The sequence below is a fragment of the Oxyura jamaicensis genome, chromosome 18 (assembly GCF_011077185.1).
Source record: "Oxyura jamaicensis isolate SHBP4307 breed ruddy duck chromosome 18, BPBGC_Ojam_1.0, whole genome shotgun sequence".
NCBI lineage: Eukaryota > Metazoa > Chordata > Aves > Anseriformes > Anatidae > Oxyura > Oxyura jamaicensis.
Genome location: NC_048910.1, coordinates 11,169,876 through 11,190,385, shown reverse-complemented (window position 1 = coordinate 11,190,385; position 20,510 = coordinate 11,169,876). Strand labels below are relative to the sequence as shown.

Below are 20,510 nucleotides of genomic sequence, written 5' to 3'. Positions count from 1 at the left end.
TTTGGCAGGTACCATGTAACAAAGTAGCCTTACAAGAGCAGAGCAAAACAAGCTCTGCTCCACAGACTCATGGTGTAATTTTTTTTTTAGCCCGAGTAGTGTTTTTTCACCAGTGCAACTGGATTTCATCCCTACACAGCACTGCCCAGTTATAAGTGGGTTGCAAAAATACCTTCTTTTGCCAAGATATCCTAAACACCATTTTTATAGGTAGAATATGCAATCCAGACCCTCAGCTGGTGGAATTTGGCACGGCTCCACCAGAGCCAGTGCAGGGATGCTGATTTACACCAGTCCCTGAAGGTTCTCAGCCTATCTCGGTTTTACTCCACCACGGCGTTTGTTTGGGTTGGTCTCAACCCTGCTGTAGGAACAGGGCTGGTTTGGGCCGCTGAGAGCAATTAAAATGCTTCTCCAAAGGACCCCACCACCTCGTCAGGGAGTGTGGGGATGCTTCTGATTGTCCCTATTTGCAAAGGGACAAATCTGGGGGTACGGGGAATGCACATCCAGCCTTGTTCTGCATCTGTCCTGCACTTTCTGCTCTCCCTCCCCTGCAGTGAATAAGAAAAAGGATGAAGATGGGTAAAAAAAATCTTTCTTTTTTTTTTTTTTCTTCCCCAGAAGAAATACTTCACAGTATTTCAGGAAATAATTATCTCAGTAAAACGCAGACCTCACTGACTTGATGGACAGCCTCAAAACCAGGCAGGGAGGTGCCAGGGCCAGAAACCTAGAGAGAATAAGGCCTTCAATTACTGCAGTGATATAATTAATTAATTTATGACTGTAGCCAGACAGCAGCGACAGCAATATTGACTTACTTCACTGCAATCTACATTGCTGACTAATGCTCATATCAACACCTACAGCAACCAACCAGCCACCAGCCCCTTTGCTGGCGGAGATTTCGCTTGATTTCTCCAGAGAGAACCTTTCCAGATCATTTGAACTAATTGAGGTAATGGAGAAATTGTTCTCATGCCAAAACACTTTTTTTTTTTTTTTTTTTTTTTTTCCCTCCTCTTTTGGTGAGATGATAATATTTAGAAAGCTTCTGGCTACTACTTAAAGGAGCGGGGCAGCATCGCTCAGACTCGGTGCCCACACCGGACCCCTCAGACATCCTCCTCGGGGTGCCTGCCACCAAATCACACCCCGACATCTGCTAAAGCAACCAGCAACACCCCTTTGGCAGGAGCATGTTGCTCGCTAATTGCGGTGAGTAGCAGCAGCCAGCATTTACAGCTCTGGATGCAGGGGCTGCAGCAGCGCGGTCTCCAGCAGGGCTGTGGGGGGCTTTCTTCTGCCTCCCCCTGCCCAGGGGCGATGCTCGAGGCTGGGGATTGCACTGACTTTGTGCTGTCCTGGTGCAGCTTTACACACCCAGATGCCCTTTAGGGCTTGTCCTTAATCTGTGCCTCAGTTTCCCTATCTGGCTCCCCTTAGATCCAGCTGCTTCCTTTGGCTTGGTGGTTGTGGTACGGCTGATGTGGTACATTTAACCAGGGCATTCCTCTGGGGTTTCCCACATTGCCCCGCTCTGTGCCACCAGTTACAACCCTCTGAACAAAACAGGTCATTCTGGGACAGCGTACAGCATGGCAGCCTGAAAAGCTCTCCCTAGCTAGAAACGCTGCTGTGCAATATCCACCGGGGCAGCTCCGACACATGCACTGGAGCTCAGTGCTTTTGCACAACAACGTGTTGCCTCTTGCAGGTTGGGTAACACGGGCATCACGGGGGAGGGAATCGGGGCTGACCAGGGCTCCCAAACCAGACCTGAGGGGGGAACGAGGGAAATGCAGGAGAAAAACAGGAAGCGGGCGATGCTGGGACCGCTCCTGATGGAGCAGATCGCCCCTGTCCAGGCAGGCCGTGGCTTGACAGCCTTCCTAGAAAATAAAGCTGGGAGCGCAAAGGGGGGGAAGTGGGGGGGAATCTCCCTGGCTATCGGAAAATTCAGCCCAAAGTCTCCAGGAGAAAAGCTGGGACAAAAAGCAAAGCCTGGGCTGCTCCAGGCAGCACTGTCCCTGAAATCCTTCGCCTTCAAGATGTGTGGGCTCGTGGAGCCAGAGGACAGAAATACAGCGCTGGGTGGGCCATTTTTTTTTTTTTTTCTATAGCGCAGACATAAAATGCTCATTTTCATGTTTCATAACATTCCTCTTAAAGCACATTTTTGGGTTTGGTCCAAAGACGTACCCCCCCCCCCCCCCCCCCCCCCGAATGAAGCCGGCTGCCTTTGTGTGTTTGTACACGCATGGATGGTTTGAGAGAGATTAATCCTAATCTCTGCTGAGCCAGCTTCCCCCCACCCGTGCCCTCTTGCAGCCTGCCTGCTCGCAAGGCGCCTGAGCAGCAACTGCACTGACTGCAATGGACAACTTCTGGAGAGGAGAGAAAAATCAGCTGAGTGCCATCAGTTCTGCTCCTTTGCTCCAAGCGACTGTTAATTACACGGGACTGCCACAACTGGCGTTAATCATACCAGAGCGTCTAGAGGCCTCTAGTGTCCAGAAGCTACAAGAACCCGGCCAGCACCTCTGCACAGGCAGCCTGTCCTGTCCTGGAGCTGCGCCTCCATAACCCAGGCAAGTGGGACGGGGTGAGGGGCCACGAGAGGCAGAGCGCTCAGCAGGAGCCTTATTGAAACTCGTTGTTTTGCTACAATAGGTGGCTTACCCAGAGAAGACAAGAATAGGTGCTTTTTCAGGGTTATACATACACACTACAAAATCATTTACCAGCCAGGACTGGAGCTCCACAATTACATGGTAATGCCAACACGAGCCAGCTGTGCTCGGCTCTGCATGGGTGAGCTGAGCGGTGTGCAGCATCGAGCACCGAACACAAACACTTGCAACCAGAGCAGCACGTACAGGGACAGCACAGGCACCAGCATGTACAGGGACAGCACAGGCACCAGCACGTACAGGGACAGCACAGGCACCAGCACGCTGCAACAGCACACGCGTGATGGTACCTAACTTGTGAGATGAGAAGTCTGTACTTTGGTCAGAAGTGAATCCCCAGAGACATAGATTTCCTTGGAGTCCCTTGACACCGAAGTGAATAAGGACAGAAAGCAGGTAAGAGTAATCTCAGGGATGACAAGTATCGGTAGTGTGTTCTCCTTTGGGACACACACTTGGCATCTCGGCTGAGCTGTGCCCTGAGCACTTTGGTGGCAGAGGGGTGGTAAATGACCCCTAAATGCTGCGTCTGGTTCATTTGGTCACATGCAGGGGGCCTGCCTGCAAACCAGCTGGTGTTTTAATTGTTTTCATCGAAATAAGCTAACCTGGACTTGAGGCGGAACATATGCAGAGATCAGTAATACCAAGAACCATCTGGGGAAAGATGGCAAAACCTCCTTCCTCTCTGCCACCAGGCTGGGCTGCTGCACATCACCACCATCCTCCTCTGTGGGCAGCAGCAGTGGTGGAGCAGAACCACCCCAGGACAAACACTTCCACCTGGGAAGGGGGGGGACGGGGAAATGGGGCAACTTGGTCCCATGGCAATTCCCTGGCTCTTAAAAACATCTGTCAGAGGAGATGGGGTGGCAGCTGAGGTCCCCTCTCCCCCCGCCGGCCCAGCCCAACCAGTTGCGCTCCCCTTCTCCTTCGGTCCCACTTTGCACACGCAGATGATCAGAGGCCGCTTTCTAAGGAGCAGAAAAAGCTCGTGCTTTGCCAGGAAGTCAGGATAATGTGAATTTAAATTAGAAGCTGGGGGAGGGGGCTCTAACGACGTATTGTTTCCCAGAACTCCCCCAATTAGCAAACATCCCAGAAGGAGAGAGAGGGAGAAAGAAAAGAAATTTCATGCGCTGACACAGCCCCAGTCGGTGGCGAACGCTCCCAGCTCCTGCGTGGAAAAACTTTCATCTCTCCTCGCTAACTCTTGGCATTACATCACGCCAAGTGCAGCCTGGGCAACATTGTTATGCTAATAGGGCAGCCCATGGGACTGGATTCTCCTGTGCCTGGAGAGACATTCCCACCAGGTCCTGGCACTCCGGCTTATTCAAGCCGGGGCTGAATCGCCCCCGGAGAATAAAAGCTGCAGGCTTAATTAACTACTGCTCCCTGTTCCCAATCCCGCTCGATTGTTGCGCTGGCTTCGTGCGTTGCTAAAGAGGCAGTGCCAGGACGCCCATACCGGGGCTGGCCTCGGCACCGGGGCCGCTGGACCACGGCAGAGCTGAGCCTCTCCTCGTCTCGTTTTATTGATCGCTATTGTGGTGCTGCGGGTGTCGCTTTTCCGTGCCAGTGCCTTGCAATGCTCGAATCAGTCATGGAAAAATTCGGGACCCTTGTGCCAGTTTTATTCCCCCCTTCTCTGTTTTCACTATTAGGTGCCTGCCTTTTCCGGTTTGAATCTCTTGAAGAGCTTTTACGAATCTGGACACATAAAAAAAATAGCTTTTATATCCAAGAGCATCTTTAATCGTTTTTGCTGCTGATATTGGAAAAAGAAGCCGAGTGCTTTGAGGAGCACTGCCTGGCCTTCCCTGACCCCAGTCCCAGTCCTCCTAGAAAGGAAAAGCAAGCAGCAGCCTGGCAGGAGGCGCAGACCTGTGGCGGAACAGCACGGCCAGGACAGCCCTGAGGGCTGGGAGGGAGGAACCAGCCGCCTTCCAGACAGCGAGTGGGCAAGGGGAAAGCCAGCCTGGGCTGTGCCCCCTGGGCAAAGTCCCTTCCACCACCCTCCAGCAGGTCTGGGGAGAGGCTGCAGCCCTGCAGGGCCCCCAGGGAGCAGCCCTGCCATGGGGCAGGGGCTTGGGAGCATTTTCTTTTTTCAGCACAGGCTGCAAGAGAGGGACCGGCGCTGGGGCAGCTGCTGAGATTTGGTGCTTTTTCCACTCTCAGGCAGGGGGTGGTTAGTGTAGGGAGCAAGGCAAGGTACGAAGAGGAGGGCTGCTTCCACCTCAGGCCATCAACCTGAGAAAGCACAACAGGGCAGATGTTTAACATGTACCTGCAACTGCACTCCTCCGTGCCGACTGCCTCCCCAGCAGCCCCCACTTTTTTCCTTCACTTTCAGACTGTTCAGAGGAAATGAGGTTTTAAGCCATTCCCCTTCCCAATAACTCTGCGAGTGGGTGGCCACCTTCTCCCAGACCTGACCAACTCACGGCACTCTCAAATTCATGCAGATTCCATGAAAACAGGAGGCTGGGAACAGGAGACAGAGCCTAAGGGCAATGACTCCCCTGAGGAAAGCACAACCACTATTAGACACCAGAGAAGCCACCTGTGGTAGACTCCAGCCTTGGAGCAGGGGGAAAGTCCTCAGCCACAACACATCCTCGCTGGACAAAAGGGAATCTCTCCATTTGACATTCACTCCTAAGAAACCAGGTGAGCCCCACAGCCCCGGCAAAGCAGATTTCCCTGCTGCAGTGCCGTGGGATGCCCCCAGCAACTTCACAGCTTTGCTTTGGAGCTCTGCAAAAATTGTGCTCTGTTCCTGCATCTGCCTGCCACCCCAGGGCAGGCATCCCCTCGGTTCAGAGGGTGTACAGAAGAAGGAGCAATGCCGATGTGGGAGCAAAAGGAGTTCACGGCAGGGTGAGGGTCCTGGGCTTGGAAGCCATCAGATCCCGGAGGGATGAACCCTGCTCAGCTGGGGCCCTGCCCCTCCAGTTAATCAGCAATTAAGGCAGGAGAGGGCACTTAATGGTGCTGTATATTAGCTTATCTCAAATGGCAGATCAAGGAGGAGACCACTTTAAACAGGGAGCTGGTTTATCTCTTAGGGAGAAGTGGAACATTTCTTTCCCCGTCCCCTGCCCCTGTGATTTATGCTGACCTGACATTTGCTTTTACACCACTAAACCAGGTTCTGACAAGAACCTCATTAAATGCTGCAGTAAATCAGTTCCTCTGACAAGGATCATTTTGCTGCTTTTGGAGATGAGAGGTGTACGCACATCTGGGGACTAATGCACATGCTTGTATACAAACGTACAGGCTGCAATGCACATGCGTATGCACATACAAATACACGTTATTATTATTATTTTTTTAAAAAAAACAACACTTGGCTGAACATCCTGAAAGGCTTTCCAGGGATGAAATACTAGCCACACTCCACAGCAGGGGAAAAAAGCACATTAAGAGGCATAGACAAGGGAGAAGAGAGGCCCTCAGTATGAAAAGAGATGGATGGGTCACCTGCCGGAGGGATTCGGGGATCACCTCCAGCCCACAGAAGCCGCGGAGGCAGGGGGCTATCACACCCCCTGGGCTCAAATGGCGTGAAAGCTGGGACAGGGTAGGAGCCAGGTGGTATGCGGATATTTGTATTTATAAGAAAAGCTAGAATTAAACCTTTTGGAGATTACATCCAGAAAGTACGCATATGTTAGAATGAGAAAGAAAAGCCAGTTAAAGTTGGTCAAAGTACAACATTAAAAGAAAATAAACAGCTTGGGAGCAGCAGCTTCAGCCCTCACAGGAGAATAACTCTATTTTCAAATCCTTGCAGACACTATTTCAATGCCCAGGAGTGAAAGAGCCTGACTCTTACGGGTAAAAGAACAGAAACATACACAAAGGAATTCTCCCCACTTACAAACTGTGGCATAACAGGAAGCTCTTCTGCTAGTTCAGGTAGGTACACGAAGGCCCTAATCCCACAACCGTAAATTGGTACAGATCGAGCCTCTTCGCCTGAGTTCAGCATTTGGCTCCTGTTTTCCCTTTAGAAAAAAACTGTTGGATGGTGAGACAAGAAGTGAACATTTATTCTGTCTATATATGAAGCCTTCTCGTCTTGGAGGCCATAGGCTCTCCATCTAGAAGGTAACCAGAGAGAACAGGACAAGGAGCCTCCCTGCAGGACCTAAGGCATGGATGGCTCCAGTCCCACACGCCAAGGCTTTTCACTTGCCAGTCACGAAGCCTCCCGACTGAATGAAAAGGTCATTTCCCCATTTTGCCGTAACAACGTGATCTGAAAATAAGCTCTTGCCTTAAAAAATATCTCTGCTGGCCTTGTTGCCCTGGGGGGGGCAAGGGAGGGGGGAGAGAAATAGAGGTGAAAAAAAAGAGAGAGGGAGAAAATAAGAAAAAAGGGAAAAAAAAAGTAAAGTCATAAGTTGTGCTGTTCTTCTTGCCAACATCTACAAATCCTCATCCAAATAACCTCTCATTTACATGCATGTTTATTTAGTTTTCATGGCCGTCTGGAAGTCAGAACTTTTTTCCCCCTTCTTGTCTAAGACAAAGATGCAGAGAGGCAGAGAAATGTAACCTCCATTAGTCAAATACACCACCATGACCAGCCACCATGGTCGGCTTTCTGACTGGCCAAACAACCAACTCACATGAGCTGAGGCTTTATGTACAGAGAAGGTGTTTTAAAAACGAGTTGATAAAAACCAAAACAAAGAAAAAGGGATGTGCCTGAGAAACAGCCCTTCCAGCCCCCTCTTAATATCAATATGAATGCTTCTGAGCTTTTTTAACCTGGCCTTGCTTTGTGGAAGGTTATCTTTCCCCTGAAAAGCTCTATATTGGTTACATCAGATTTCCTTAAATAAGTTATTTTATTTGTCTTTATTAATTATATTGCAATTGTGCTAAATATCTCAGGGAGGAATTGGGGCTAGACCATATGTTAACATAAGGCTTGGAAGTGTTCTTTCTTCTAGACACATGCAAAACTCCTGCTTCTTGACAGAAAAGGCTTCAGATAATATTTAAAAAGACAAACTATGTTCTTTGAGGGTCCAGAAAGTTTAAAACGCAGAATATCATTTATACCGAGACCAACAAAATCTTCACCGGAGTGTGAAATGGAGTAGGTATAATTAAATATCGAATAGCCAATTGGTGTCCTTTCCTGGCATTTAAATCACACCCCATGTGGCTCTCATTATGCAAACACTCACACTAATTCTGAACTTTGCCCACGTGAGGACACTGAAGTGGAAGTAAGAGAAATGATGTGCCCACGCACAGGTGAACCTACACTGCCACGTTCATAGGATCAGGTCATGTCTGTCTCTTGCTGCACCCTATTTTCTTTTTCAGAAGGAAGGTGCTGATCGATGCGGTCTAAGAGATGCTCTTGCAAAATCTTTTATTAATTTTTTTCAGTGAAGGTGCAAAAGTCTTCAAAAGCAGCTGGGTGACTCGTAAACCTGGCGCATCGAGGCTAGGCTTTGGTTTACCCTTTAACACTGACCTAGGCATAACGAGGGCATACCGGACATGCCGAACACACAGACAATTTCTGAACGTTTTGGGAAGCCCTTCCCTTCAATGCCTTTAAACTCCTTCTGGCTGTGGCAGCATGGCAATCAAGAAACGTCTTAGTTCTTACTACCTGCTTCTTTAAGGATTTTCTATGCAAGAAGTTTATTTTTCTTCGGCTGGCTAAAGCTGTATAATTTCCCTGATGTGGGTGAAGCTCTGCTAATATAAAAACACTTGTATTCATACAGCTTATTCCTGTATGAGAAAAGGGAACGAGCTTAGATGGCATAAGGCACCCTTATGCTGTCCGCACTACAGGATATGCTGCTATAACTGTATGGGTAAAATATCACAGCCGTAGCCAACATAATTACACCAGTACAAAAGATACTGTGTGTAGACCTGAGCTACATGTGCCACTTCCTAATACTTTCATATGCCACTTTTGGCCACCGTTGTACCTGAGTTAAATCACTTCGTTCACTCAGGTCCTCCCTACATCCCTACAGCAGGAAAATAACTGGCCAATTTAGCTGGGTCAACAGATATTTCTGACACAGGCGGGCAGAGCCAGGGCAGTCCCCTCGGTGGGGGCAGGCATCTCCTCCTTGTTTTGCCTGCTGACCCATCCGCAGCCTAGGGCTCTGCCCCGGACAGAGGTTGAGACTAGGAAGGGAGATGTCACAGGGCACGAAATCCAGCACGTCTGACAAGTTGGATCATTGTTTGTTGTTTCTGGGGCTAGCTCTTCTCTTCTCTGCCTGACACGCTGAATATCAGCCACAGTGGTAGCTTCAGAATGGCTGGCACTGCCGAGGGACTTTTGTCTCGCTGGGAGAGGAAGAAAGCTTAGTGTAAGCCTCTGCAAACTCAGGAATGAAAACCCTTTTTATAAAGGACTGTGCTTATAGTTTAAAGAGCAAGTCCTGCTCTAGCAGCCAAAATTGCTTCTCAGCCTTGAGCCAAAGCAGCAAGTCCTTAAGACCTTGCAGTGGTATAGGGAAGACCTTCAGTGTTTGGCTCCTCACGGCCTCCTCGCATGCTTTTGGGCTGAACAGACTTTCTTGGGATGTCTCTCCCCGTGCCTTGGTTCAATCTATTCAAAATGGAGACAGTAGTTAAGTGAATTGCTTGGATTTTGGCCAAGCAGGCTGGAATACACTGAACTCATCTAATCACGGAAGTTAAGTAGCCTTAGGCCCCTACAGTGCTTGGATGAAAGGCCAGGCCAAGCCAAGGGGTCGTGGTGGAACATTAAACCAAATAAATCAAACCAGCTGGGAGACTCCATTTGCTCTCAGTGTTACTTCTGAGCTGACGGATGGGAAGAAAAAAGGAAAGGAGGAGTTTGCTCGCTCACTCCCTGGAAATGACAGCTGCTCTCCCACTCGAGGGGGAGAGAGAGCACGAGGATCAACTGCCACGATCAATCAGATGGTGGCGGGGTGGGGAGAAGGCTGGGAGATGGAAAAAAGGAGCTCAGGGGACGGTGTGCAGTAACTGCAGTGAGGCTGGGGGCTGAGGGCTGCCCAGCTGGTTAGCAGGGAGCATCACTGAGCTGCTCAGGTATCCTGCAGCTGCCCCCACGGGGCTGGACCCCCCCGTGCAGTTGATCTCTTGTATTGGCAGGGAAGCTGGTTCTGGTAACACGTCCCTCCTGTAGGCTGCTCTTGTTGCTACAGAGCCTTCCTCATGGTGTGTATGGAGACGGGCTTGAGTAGGACACTGCGTAAGGCCCCATCCTCGTGGAGGATAGCTGAGTTGAACTAGGCTATAATTTTGTTAGGATGCAATACGGAGCACGATATATTTAAGAATATAAATAATCAAAAGTAAAATCTTAGACAAACAAGTTGTTGGGAAGCAGTTCTCAAGAACCAGGCAATGCTTTCACTGGGAAGGGCAGATACTGTTTGTACCATTAAAAATAATCCTTAAAGGACAGTAGTGGAACTGAACCATGACAGCTGGCAGAGCAGTAACAGCAGGCAATGTTGAGATAATTCCTTTTCCCAGTCCCAATTCATCTTGTTATTTGTCTAGGAGCTGCTGAAATTATTCTTTGAAGATGTGCATTAGGAACAGCTTATTATTGTTCAATCTGAAGGAGACAAAGCCACTCAAACCATAGTGGAAAGAAGAATCCTTTTCTATTAGATCAAAGATATCACTTTTTTTTTTTTTTTTTTCAGAGCTTCCTTTAAGTGGAGAAAAATAAAGGGTAGTATGTGGTTTCTGCTCCATGGGGGTGGCACTGAGCTTGCACAGGAAAGGTAGCTGTGTCTCACCTGAACTTCCAGATATGTTGGTGCATAAAACACAGGGGATACAATCACCTTGCAAGCGTGCATCAAGCCTTGACCTAGCACATCTTTATGGTCTTTGTTCTTTGCTAGTACAGTTTTCAATCTCTCCTTAATTTTGCTGAGTCCCTTTGGGGGATTATATTACCACTACCGTGTAGCAGAGAATCACCATCACCAGGTTTGTTGCACGCGCTGCACACAGCACCTCCAAATAGTGCATGAAGGAGGGGAGCAAAGTGACTTTCTGTGCTTCAAATATTATGTTAGGCCCTCCAGAAAAGTGTAAGCCCAGCCCAAATGGAGAACAGTAACCCAGAATTTGGTAAGTTATTCATGCATCGGATTTGTAAATGATTTCAGTTTCTAAGTATTGAATTGTTTGATCACAAATAGGAGCAGAGAAAAATACAAACGCAGCAATTGCCTTGCCTACTACTGTGAGGATCTTGAGTACTGAGTAATTAGACTTGGACTCCCCAAGTGTGGAATTAACAGTGTGTTTGGGTTAAACTCTTAAGACAAATCATACCCGGGACTTGTCTCAGCTTCCCTCTACCCCCACGGTGTAACTAGCCTCTGCGTTTGAGAGTATTTCGGTCTCCAGTTCTGTTATTCTATCACTTCTTATTATTAGAAGTTTTTCTCATATCCCGATTGGTAGAAAATGTCATCATTGATTGCCAAGAATAACCTAATATTGTTTAAAAACATTATTGCTGGGGCTGACCCAGGGCATGTCGTGCTGTGAGCAGAGTAGACTTGGAATCACAAACTCCTTTCAGCTTATGGAAGCAACAAGGGCCGATGTGTTTCATGTACTTTCCGAGGGCAAACTGGAGAAGAAGGTTACACCCGTTTCACATTGGCACTTCCTGCCAGTCAGCAAAGCAGCAGTGTCTTGCGATAGCTGTGAACGCAGATGTTCATCTCTGGCTAGGTGAGAACAGAAGGGCAACAAAGAAAGCACAAACCCGAGGGCGACAGAGGTATTCACACTTCTCTTTCGCCTCCCGTGTCACTGTCTCCATCGCATCGCAGAGGGCTGGCAAGCTCCTCTAAGAAAATACTAGCATCTCACAACGTTTGTGTAAAACTTGAACCACATCTTTAGGGATTTTGAGAAGTTTTGGATCGTATTAGAAGAGTTTTGCCATTATGTTTCCCCCTCATCTCCTGTTACTTCCTGCCTTTTGCATAACTTTGGACTAGCCTTGTGCTTTCTAGGATAGGAAACATCAGAGCTGTTATTGCTGCTTAATCTCAACAACACTTACACAACTCGCTTTGGATGGGGCTAGATGTGAGCCCCCATGAATTTGACCCTTTCCCGGTGGTTTTACACTGCAGCCAAGGAAGACACAGGGCAGGGTGAACGTGCTGTAATTATTTGCATTTTGCTGGACTGGAGGCATTAAGAGATGCGGTGCTTTGCCCAAGCACGCAGCAAATCAGTGGCAGAGACAGAAGCCTTGAGAATGAGCCTTGTATTTGAACCCAAATACCCTCCTTCTGCCAGGTCAAGAAAGAGTTAAATGAGAGGGTAGCAAGATGTTTAAACCATTTGGAGAGGAAAGGGGATCCAATCCCACCCATACCTGGGCTAAAGGAGAAGTTCCTCTTGTTGTCTGACCCCTGGGAGAGGTCTTTGCTATGGACTGTCCCAGCCTAGAGTTCCTTCGTGTATGTGAGATGTAGAAACCGCTCCCTCCCACCCTTCCCTTGCCCCATGCCAGCTATTGAAAATGTTACGCATAAACAAGCTACCCTGAGACAATTTATTTCAGCATTTCCAGAAATCTCTTTTTTTTTTTTTTTTCTTCCTCATATCTGCGGTCCAGTTTTAAAGAATCCAATGTGCATTTGGAAAGCTGAATATTCTGTGATTCATCTGTGACTATTTCATGGCAGATTAATGTGCTGTTATAGTGAGAAGACATAAATAATTGGGTGCTTGTTGATTTATTTGTTGCCATTAGTATTTGTTCACAATTCAGGCTTTTCTTTTTCTTTCAATGTCTGTGAATTGTTCAAAACCCACTCTGGTTTTGTTACAATAGTCTTTTTTTAAATATATCTTTGATCAAGTCTGGAAGAAACATCTCCAGTTTGCTTGGGATTTGTATGATTTGATCATTTGCTGCTTCTTGTTCTTGGTGTGCTTTGGTTACCTGAATCACAGGGCACTGGTTTTGCTTCTGGTTTGGATGGCTAATACTTCTGAGAACAAAACTTAGTTATCGTTTTAATGTGTCTTTTAAATGTATTTATGGTTCTCTCACACACACACTATATATTATATATATATAAATCTTAGTAGAACAAGAAGAAAATAATGGCTATGAGGAGAAAGAAAAGGAAAAGAACGTGGTTACTTGCTGTGCTGTGTCACCCATCTTCACTTTGCCACTTTACCCTTTCTCTAGCTTAGTTTGCCTTTTAGGTTCTGCCTTTTACTCACTCTGCATTTAAGCCCTTGCCCAGAATTTCCCAGCTCAGCTGGCTACCGGGCCGTTTGCACCCGTACGAAGTGCAAACATCTTTTGTAAGTGGTGAGTCACGGAGGTGGACGGCAGCACAGCTGAATAACGAGCACGATAGAAATCTGACTCCTGCATTGGAATAAAGCTACAGCGTGGGGTTTCAGAATATTTTCATGATTAAAACTATTACTTTCAGCAGGCAGTTGTGGTGTTAGTCGGCACATTGTTTTCCTCTTTAGTTTGGTCATGAGAATTATGTTGTATGCAATCAAACCACACCTGGTTTGCCATATAAGTATAATATTTTTTTAAACTCTGACCAAAGTTTCATTAAACATATACAAAATGTTGGAGCCAGAGATTTTGCATCACTTAAAAAAGATGGCTGATGAAGATAGCTTTAACTCCTATAAATAAATTATAAGATGGTGCTAGCTACAGCAAAGCATTTGTCATCTGAGATGATGGTGAGAGAGGAAAGAGCAAAAGGAGAATCCAGCCAAGGCTGGGAATTACAAAACATGCTCAGAGTAAGAGCAATTTGGGGGAACAGATTAATATCCTCTGGGGTATGCACAAGAACTGATTGCTGCAGAGATCCAGCAAGAACTGATTGTGCAGAGCATCGCTGCGTCAGTCTGGAGAAGGCAGAGCCACGACCGGACACTCTCAGGACCTTAATCTATTCCCCTGTTTATGATTCCATGTTTATGTAGCGATATTGTTGAAGATCTTGCCATTTGCAAGCTGAAATGTATATCAGAAAGAAATGAATCTGTATGCATGTGCAGTTCATACACAGAAATTCACCAAGTTCTGTACTTTCCCAAAGCAGCCTGAGATTTAGCACGGTGGGAGGCCACTCGTGCAGCTTCCCATCTTCAGGGGCTGGCTGCCAGAGTTGCCACTGGAGAAGACACGTTTAACTGTCTGAAAGAGAGGATACAGCCACATCACTCTGCAAATTCCCCCTGCCAACTGTTCCATGGTCAGACGATGCTATGGAAAAAGAGTCCCTCGCCAGCCCTAGAGGGAAAATGTAATGCTTCTTGCCAGGTGGATGGAAAGAGAATCATGCAGCTGGCACAGACCTTATACTTCTGATAATGCTAGAACAACTTTGCTTACTTGTTAGGTTTTTTGCGTTACCTGTTGATCAAAATTCCTTACCCAAGTTCTTTCCCTTGATGTTGAACAAGCCAGGATCGGATGCTTGTCACCAAAACCCATGCACTGAGTAAGACAAAACCATGTTATGTCATGCTCTTCGTGGCAGCGGGAAGAGGGAGAACAGCGGGGAAAGCTCCCAGCTAAATCGAATGTAGCTAGGTGAAAAGACAAACTGCAAAGCAAGGTGGGAAGAAAAAGGACAGGCCAGCACTGTGTGGATGAAACCACTCAGAAGAGAGCTGCAGAGAGCAAAGCGTCAGCCTCGGAAGGCCAAGGATAAGTATCATTTTTTTTAGGATCTGATCTCAGCTGAAAGGGAGCTAACCCTGAGTTATTCCATCGGCTTAGGTGGGTTTCACTACGGTGCACAGCCATGAACACTGGGTGAATTAAATACAAGCTGGAATTGAAGACCAAGGACCACCAGTTACTTAGATGCTGCTCTGATTATAGATAATGTCTCTCAGAAGCTTTAAATTTTGAAGACCAATTTTTAATGAGCTTGGGTTAAGTTTGGATTATTCAAGGTTACTTCTTGCATTCAGTGGATCAGCTCCAGTAACAAGCCTAATACTCTATCATATTCTCAATTTAGACTGCTCTGTGACAAACACTGGGCCATACGTATGCTTAATCTTTTCCAGTGTCTGGAAAAAGTTTGACTTTCCTTACGTTCAGCACAGTAACCTTAGTGTATGTGGCTTGTTTTTTCTCTAGTGATGGACTGAGTGAAACTAAAACTCCCCAGCTACGCGCTGCTCCTGCTGCAGAGGGCCTGAGGCCGCTCACGTCCGCGTTTGGGGGGACACAAATCCTTGCTCAGGAGATCTGCAGGACAGATACCTCTGGCTTCCAGGCAGGTCTGAGCTAGGCAGGGAGGGGAGAGAGAGATCCCAGTGCTGTAAGTGAAATCATGTTGGTTTTGCTCACTGTCGTCTATGTTTTGTCTCTGCCTTTGCAAGAACTGTAATTCCCATGATTTATACACAATGGCTGTCCCAGTTTGAATGGTAATTAAACTAACTGGGCAGGCTACTCGAGCCCTTCTCAAGCCGTGCAAATGGCCCCAGCTGATTCCTAGCTCTGTTCGGGCACCCTCGAGCTTCCCCGACCGTGCTGACCTCGTCCCCCCGAGCAGCCTCAGCAGGCAGATGTCTAACAACCACTGGCCTTGCACCAACTGTGAATAATAGAAACCGGGCAGTTTTTATAAGAAAACCTTGCTGAAGCCATGGTAGTGTCCTGGCAAGCCAAAAATGCAACACAACATAATCCACAAACAGCCTCCATGAATCAAAAGAAAACAGGGGCAGATAACAGCATGGGGCTACTTCCTTCAGTGCAAATTGATAATGAAACATTCAAAACAATGTCACCATCTCCATTCAAGCTGATGGATTGCATTTGATTTCTGAAAATGCTGACAGTAGCATTCTTTGAACAAATATACCGGTGAATATTATTTTTGGGAACAAAGAGACCCATCTCAGTCTCAATTGCTGGTGGGGAAAGGAAATCATCCAATACTTTTCCAAGCTCGGTTTTTGTTTTGTATCTGAAAACAGGAGTTTCAACCATTGTCAAATTATCTTGCAGAGATTTGGTTAATTTTCAAGCTCTCTTTAATCACTTTGTGCTTCCAGTATTTCATAGCAAGCATCAGAGCTGCTTGTTTTCCTGTAGCTTCAAAACTAAGAATTGTTTTGTGCCTCAAGCCCTAAGTATTTACATTGCATTGCTTGTAATCAGCACTAGAAGAGGCACACTGAGCACCTTTTCTGCAGAAAACCTGCTTGCATTTTTATTGACAGCTATTTTGTTTTTACACAGTGTAAAATCAGAGCAGAATCCAAGCCCCTGTCTAGTCAGCACTGGAAATTAAGATTGCCATTTGAAATAAAAAGCTCTTTTTAATTGAATTGGTAAAATGAGTAATGCCATTATTATTGTTGTTGTTATTATTACTATTATGCACATTGTGCATCCACGTGTTCAGCTTTTCCTGGGGCCCTGTGTTTGCAATGGGCTGCTTTTACCTCAGACTGACTGCCCAGGATAGATACGAGGAATGCCTTTGCTGAAATGGTTGAGATAAAATGTTTAGAAGAACTCATTTCTACCATGGACAGACTGCCTCAGCTCCTACATTTTTGCTGAGACCCATGTGCCCAATTAAACGCAGTGGTCATTCACAGAAATTCACCTCCATGCAGTGAAGGAGAAGTGAAGACACTGCTGAAATGTGTGCAAGTATTTAACCCTTATCAAGCAACCGCTGCCATTAAACTCAGCAGAATAAACACACACGATTCAGGGCCGATCTCTGTGCTAAGGAAATTGAAGCCAATATTTAAACAGGCCAAAGCAGTCATCAGACAGATTCTCGAGAAGATAAAAGGAGAAATGTCTCCTATCAACACTTTAATCCATTGCTTCCAGAGCACTCCTGTGCACTCTTGACCTGGCAAAGGAATGAATCCTGAAGGGGAATAGCGATCATTGCAGTGAAATTGGAGTTCACAACTGGAAGGTGCTAATTTTGCTTAATCTCATTCAACACACTTTAGAAAGTAACAAAATATTAAAAATAACACTTTTATTTCATTAAAAAAAGGATTGGCAGCTCCAAAGCTGAGATCCCCTGTGGCTCCATTACCAGCACAAGAAAAATCACGTGGATCAGATAAAGGGATTAATCCAATTCGGGCTCATGGGTGAGCTCGAGGAAGTGGCTGAGTTTTTCCCCTGTTCTTCATGGGTTTCCCACGTACCCAAAACTTGAAAATCACTGTGAAGCCTGAAGAGCATGATGGAAAGCTCATGGACAGATGTGAAAAGCTTTCCATTCACACTGACAAGCTGTAAATTAGACTTTGGTTAATAACCAGGCTGCAAGAAGTGCCGTGGCAGTGCCAGCAACAGAAGCACTGGGAGTGTTCTGGAGGCTTTTTTCAACCCATGGGGTTGAGCAGTCTGAACAGGGACTGCTGCTACAAAAGGGATTTGTCCTCTAACACAAGAATGGCAGAAGTATTCTTCCAGAGATCAAGGCTGGAGTGAGGTTCATACTGTAAACAAAAAACACAATAACCCTGTGGATCTCAAAGAGTTTCATAAAGCAGACACATAAATCCCTTCCGTGATTCTATGATTCTTATTTTAGAGATCAGGAAACTGCAGAAAGAGAAGTAATGAAATCAGCCTAGGAACAGAGGAAAATTCAAGGGGCCATTCTTGCACTGCCTCATATTGGCAAACGCGCCTTTGCAGACATGAGGCTTCCCTGATGTTCTCTACTGAGAGAGCTTGCATTAAGCAGATTTTTGTTCGTAGACAAGACACTCTAGATAAAGATAAAAACAGCTTGTGTCATTCAGAAAACTTCTCTTTTATGTGGCTCTAATGAATGCATCGGTCCTTGCAGTATTCCTTATCTCTTGCTTATTTAAATGGTTTGTTCTTCTGAGCAGGGACTGGATATTTCCATAACGTAGATTCATGAAAGAACTTGGAACAAAACAAAGCAAAGCCGTCAGTAGCTGATGAGTCTCCTAATTTTTGCTGATGTTGAATGTTAGAAAAACAAGACCGTTTCCTCTTCCATTTTTCACTCGAAGCCTGAGGTTGCCCGCTGGCAGCCCACGGTTGGGGGCTTTGAGTGAAAGCTGTAGGCTGAGTGTTAATTTTCATGCTAGTCAGTCCCTCCTGTGCCAGAGGATAAACAGTCTGTTTGACCATCCCGTTCATCACCCAGCTGCGAGGAGGGTAAAACGCACCTGCACGGAGCAGCCCCGGCCACTCTCCAGCTCCGCAGGCAAATGGCTCTTGGCTGCGGCTTCCTCCGACGAGAGCGATGCCACGAGCTTTTCCAATTTTCACTCAGTCTCTATCCAGCTGCTCGTGTCTAGCCACAGATAAGCACTTAATAGGAGAGGAAATGAACAGCAATGGAGCCGTCCTGGAATGAAGGCAGAAGACAGCCGTTTAACAAAGGGCTTTCTGAAAGCCGCCGGCTTAAGGGATCTGCCTGCCACTATCTCCTTGGTTGCCCTAACTGGAAAGCGATCTGATTACAGGGTGGCTGTCTGGCTGGGTTCCCTCCAGCTGACCACAAAGCAGCTGGCAGAAGAAAACGGCTTTAAACAACTCTTGTTGTCAGGCCACAAACAAGATGTTTGTTACGCAGGACGTAAACCTCAAACCAAATGAATTAAACAGCGACGACAATGCTCCTTCCACCAGGCTAAGGCGTTCCCCTTTGCTCACAGGGAGCAACTGAGCATGTAAAGGCAAAGAAAGCAAGGGCTTCCAGCTCAGCAGCAGTGTCATGCACAGTGAAACAATTTAATGGCACTCTAAAGGATATTAAAACTATGCTGAATATCAACCAATAATTCTGCAACTGCCAATTTATTTCCTATTTGGTGCCCTACAGTTTAAAAAACTGCAGTGTACAGACATCCTCATCCTGGATGCTTAACACCCCTCCCAGAAAAACAAAACCAAAACAATTCAAACACATTTTGTCCTTTCCAGTCAGATCTGCTTTATGCAGCTTTCACTCAGATAACACCTTTGCAAAAACCATACTAAAGAGGCCCATCTGGGTAGTTCTAGATAGATTTTTTTACACTGTGGCCCAAGCACCAACGATCATTTTTAAGTCAGAGAAAGATCTCAGAAAAATATAAAAATACCAAAACCTAGCTGTCAATATCTTCAGTAATTTTTATTCTCATTTTAACATCCAGACTATGGTCATACATCTTTATTTTAAAGCTGGTCTTTGCTAGAGAAAAGTTAGGTCTAAGAGTTCGATCTCAAGGAAACGAAAAGCCTTCTCTGGAAATCCACCCAGAAGGAGACAGCTCACTTTTGTTCAGTGGCTTGGGAAAACCAAGCGTTTGTAACACAGCTGCAGCTCCGTCTCAGTTTAAACCAGTTTTCTGCGACATCTCAACAATTGCTGGTATATCCCGACCAGCCTGTGGCAAGAAAAACAAGGCTGCCAGTGTGTGCGGCGCGAGCGTGTGTGTGCATGCGGAGGTCTCCGAAGTGCCAGCAGCTGGACGGGGCAGAACGTGTACGCGCTGACCTGCCCAAGCCATGCCTCAGTCCACTGCAAGCCTGATTCATTGCATACTGTGAAGTGACCCATGGTATCCAGCTTGCTTGCATTGGCTTGGCTGAAGAAACCACAATGCCTGCCTTGCCCAATACGCCTACCTATGAGAGAGGCAGAAAAACTCGGTAAATCATGCCTCCCACATATACTTCGTAGATCTTCCTTGATTTGGACATTTTTAGGGGCTTCTGTATCAGAGCAGTGTCCTCTAGAGCAAAAGAGCAATGTCCTTTCAAGAAAAAAAAAAATGATAGGAAAAATCTACATCAGGTCTGGAAACCTTAGTGACAGGAGCAGCAGAGATGTGACCGATTCCTTGGGTGGCTGGCTGAGTATCAGCTAGCTAATTCCCGTTTTGTAGGCCCCTATGCCCTCACTTTGAAACAACCCAAAATCCATGCTGCCAGAAGGGCTTCCTCTCCGGGGAGCTCAGAATTTAGATGGCAGCATGGAACAAAGCAAAGCATCTGCCTGAGGGCACTTGCACACCTAACCCAGACCCATAACACAAGGTTCTGATGAGCCAAAGAGTGAACGACCCAACCACACTGAGATATGGAAACCACTTTTCTCCATGAGAAAAGGAACCATGAGATGAGCAGTGGGCAAGAACCTCTCAGAGAAGACAGTTACTTTGCACACAGAGTCCCTCAGTTTGCACCTTTCATATTGGCAACAGCAGCATGGAAATCTAACTGGAAAACTGTGTTTGTTTTGCCCTGGCATCCCCAACTCTGACCATTAAGAACCTTAAGAAACAAGGTTTACTAATAAAATAAAAAATGTAAAAATAAAATTGGACCAACTCAACTAATTAATCTTCTCATAAGGGTTCTTCTTGTGTCCAAAATGCATTAGTCTTTCGACTCTGAGATGTCTCCATCAATATTTGTAAGGAGGAGAGACCTCCATCTGCCTTCCCTGGCTAGTTTGAGGGCATTTGACCTCTCAGATGAATTGCTATGTTTGCACATTTCGCTTCTTTGATCCCAAAGTCCATGGCTGCCCAAATATGCACTTCCATGGGGAGGAACGGCATTCCCTGACCAAGTCAGCCCAGTGGGAAAACAAACAGTGAGGGAGCAAAACAAACCTATAGCATCAAAAAACATCAATCACCAAAGGTGTCAACTGCAGAGGCATTTGTACGCACGCCTTCAAAGCCAAGTAATTGTTTTCCATCCAGCTAAGTTGGAAGGGTTATTTGTTTTACTAT

At 46.5% G+C, this 20,510-nt stretch overlaps 1 long non-coding RNA gene across 1 annotated transcript; it reads right to left on the bottom strand.

The window, feature by feature from the left end:
• Nucleotides 1-2,719: 2,719 nt before the first annotated feature.
• LOC118175974 lies at nucleotides 2,720-11,593 on the bottom strand. The gene is made up of 3 exons (XR_004755222.1): nucleotides 10,826-11,593; nucleotides 4,406-4,409; nucleotides 2,720-2,731 (listed from the first exon to the last, which is right to left on the bottom strand). It is a non-coding gene; the product is annotated as an uncharacterized LOC118175974 (long non-coding RNA).
• Nucleotides 11,594-20,510: the final 8,917 nt, after the last annotated feature.